Below are 3,734 nucleotides of genomic sequence, written 5' to 3' on the forward strand. Positions count from 1 at the left end.
ACTCTTAACAGTCGGTAAATGCCGTAGGGTATATAAAGATTCTAAAACATAACGTTTATTAATATGCCACTAAAATACTCATATGGTTCACAGAAACCAGCTAGAAAGGAGCTATACAGTATACAAAAATGCAAAAATGCAGAGTGAGTATGTTCTCATATGATGTGCCTCATCATTAGAGTCTCCAAATAGTGGGGTTCATCCGCACTCTTACAAAGGAAAATAGTGTTCCTAAAAAATACTGTTGCTAAAAAATACTGTTATGTTCTGGTCAATTACCATATAATATGGGTTGAAGGTATGCACCCTGCCTCCCTGACCAGTACAGAAGAACTGTATTAATGAGGCCTTAAATGGCCAGGCATTACAAAGAGCCCCACCTGGGTTGGGATGGCACCATACACGTGATGCTAATAATTGTTATAAAGAAAGATTAATTGATATCCCTTCTTGAGCAAATGACGAGAAGTGCTAGATGGAAGGAAGATAGAGGTGCTTCTACTGTTAGTGTTGTGGTGTTACCGATGTCCTAGTGATTCTCTGGCCCCCTACAACACTTGGTATTCCATGGAGGTCGCCCTTCCAGGTACTAACCAAGCCCAAACCGTTTGGCTTCCAAGATCAGATGAGATCGGGCATATGTGGTGTAGTATGGTAGTAGAGTCTCAGAACTGATAACTGCACTAATGAGAGAGCACCAGAACGGTAACAAAACCAGACGATGTATAGGTTAGACAAGTGTGCCAAAAGCATTGGGAAAGTAAAATATCATCTGGTGAATCTGCTGTCTGTGTTAGGCAGGAGAATTAGTCCTGGATTCGCAGATGAGAGTTCACCGAATAAGTGTAGTGGGATTAGTAAGCCTATTCGTGGATTGCCATTTGCGAGTATGATTACAATGGTTCTATGCCCATTATAAAGAGGAAAGAAAAACACTGTATTTACATAGGATACTTTCTGTGTTTGTTCCACAAACGCCACACGTTATGTACCTTGGCTTAATAAATTAGGTGAGTCACATATGCATCCACTAAACAAAAACAATCAGTGTTACCTCAGATTTAATAAAAAATAGATTAATGAGCCATATAGCAGGTAACCATTAGCACAGAACCTTATGATTAGAGTAATCACAATGAATACCAACAGCTAGTCATTACACAAAAAAATAATAGAAAGTCTAGCTTGAGCATGGAAAGTATACCAAGCTGAGGGATAGCAATATCCTGATCACAAATAGTGTGTTCGTCATGTAGTACCAAGATGCAGATATGCTCAATTCTATTCCAAATAACCATAGTTATGATAAGAAACAGTGGTCAGAGGGGATACTGAAATACAGTGGTGTAGATTGTCGGAATGATCCTTTAGCACATTGCGCTGAGGATCTTCCAACGGGATCGGTATGAAATACCTCCAATCAAAATCCTGACGTTCAAAATCCCGACACCAATTGACGGATGGTCAAAATCCCGACAAGGTCAAAATCCCGACATGGACAAAATACTGACATTTAAAATACCGACAAGGTCAAAATACCGACATGTAAAATGCCGACAGGTCAAAATACCGACATGCTGTTTTTGTTGTGTTTTTGTGTGTAGGTCAACATGGACACCATATAAAGTGTACCGCGTCCCCTCGCATGGCTCGCTGCGCTCACCATGCTTCGGGCACGGTGCCTCGCTGCGCTCAGTACACTATTATATTCCCCCTCCAGGTCCACTGGGATGGTAAAGTATGAACAAGTCGGTTTTAATGGGAAAAAAACATGAAAAACTCATGTCGGTATTTTGACCTGTCGGCATTTTACATGTCGGTATTTTGACCTTGTCTGTATTTTTAATGTCGGTATTTTGTCCATGTCGGGATTATGACCTTGTCGGGATTTTGAACGTCGGGATTTTGATTGGAGGTAAACTGACTGCATCCCCTTCCAACAAATACCTGGATCCCGGATGGGGATCAATAAAGACTCCAAAGGCGCTTCCAGTCCCAGGTGGGGTTCAGCAAGAAAATGCCTTTCGCCCGGCAGGCGGGCTTGTTCACTTCCTGGTGATGCCTATGAGTATCAAATTAGTATCAAATTAATATTATTATTATTATTATTAGTCATCATTCGACTGGTGCTGAGTTGTCCCCTCCTTTCTTTGTCCTGTATGATCCCAAGAAACTTGGGTGTCCTGCTTCTAAGCAGACAATCTCTCGCTAGATTAGGTTCACTATCCAGCATGCGTATTCTACGGCAGGATTGCTGTGTCCTACGTCTATTAAGGCTCACTCTACTCGTAAGGTGGGTTCTTCCTGGGCAGCTGCCCGGGGTGTCTCGGCTTTGCAGAGCGGCTACTTGGTCTGGGTCGAACACGTTTGCTAAGTTCTACAAGTTCGATACTTTGGCCGCTGAGGACCTGAAGTTTGGTCAATCTGTTCTGCAGGAGCCTCCGCGCTCTCCCTCCCGTTCTGGGAGCTTTGGTACATCCCCATGGTACTAATGTGGACCCCAGCATCCTCTAGGACATAAGAGAAAATAGGATTTTAATTACCTACCAGTAAATCCTTTTCTCGTAGTCCGTAGAGGATGCTGGGCGCCCGCCCAGCGCTTTGTGATCCTGCAGTGGTTACTTGGTTCAGTACTGCTTAGTTCTTGGTTAAGTACTGTTTTGTTACTTGGTAAGTAATATTGTTCAGCCGTTGCTGATGTTTCAAGCTAGTTATCTTGGTTTGCCTTGTGTGTGAGCTGGTGTGAATCTCGCCACTATCTGTGTAAAATCCTTCTCTAGAAGTTGTCCATCTCCTCGGGCACAGTTTCTATACTGAGTCTGGTAGGAGGGGCATAGAGGGAGGAGCCAGCCCACACTCTCAAACTCTTAAAGTGCCAGTGGCTCCTAGTGGACCTGTCTATACCACATGGTACTAATGTGGACCCCAGCATCCTCTACGGACTACGAGAAAAGGATTTACTGGTAGGTAATTAAAATTCTATTTTCGTTAGCTGCTCGTAACTTCTGATGCAGAGTTGCCTGTAATTGTGACCCTGTCGCAGGCACAATTGGCATTTAATAAACTGAAGCTGTATGCCTGTCAGCAACAGTGTATGATAGTCATATGTCATGAAAACTTGCATTATATTTAGGCCCATGGTATTAAGTATTTATTTTATTTGCAAAAGTGTCTTAAATATAGCTGAAATAACTCATCATCTTGTGTCAGAAAACACACAAAGAAAATGAAAAGCATAGTATATACCTGAGCAAAGAAGGACTCACCATCTGTGGGGCATTGCAAGGAGCCAATGACAAGCGAATAGCTTGTACTGGGGACTGCCATTACCGTCATCTACTATTTGCACCCATAGGTGTGTGCACGTGGTGTGCCAGTTGTGCACAGGCACACCCTAATGCAGGTACCCCCCCCCCCCCCCTTACACCAGAGCTGCAATAATCAGGCACTACCCCTCTACTGATCCGCAAAATAAAATGCAACAGCACGTGGCTGATTAATGTCCGTCCGCCTAGGAATGGATTTCATGACTGGGAGGATCATGTTTTCATGCTTTCTAGCTTCCTGGCTCTACCTCCCCTCTCTTTTAAACAATCCGAACCAGCCCAGGCGTCCCTCATACACGCGTGACATGATGACATAATACTGCACCTGCCCACGCTCTCCCCTCTTACACTGAGAGGAGCATAACATTCTGCGCACAAACGCTTGTCCTAGGCGCTCCCCAGCTCAAA

The 3,734-nt window shown here is 43.8% G+C and overlaps 1 pseudogene; it reads right to left on the minus strand.

Annotated features, from left to right (window-relative positions):
• Positions 1-545: 545 nt before the first annotated feature.
• On the minus strand, positions 546-663 carry LOC135052560 (5S ribosomal RNA; annotated as a pseudogene).
• Positions 664-3,734: the final 3,071 nt, after the last annotated feature.

This window comes from Pseudophryne corroboree, chromosome 2, assembly GCF_028390025.1.
Source record: "Pseudophryne corroboree isolate aPseCor3 chromosome 2, aPseCor3.hap2, whole genome shotgun sequence".
Classification (NCBI taxonomy): domain Eukaryota; kingdom Metazoa; phylum Chordata; class Amphibia; order Anura; family Myobatrachidae; genus Pseudophryne; species Pseudophryne corroboree.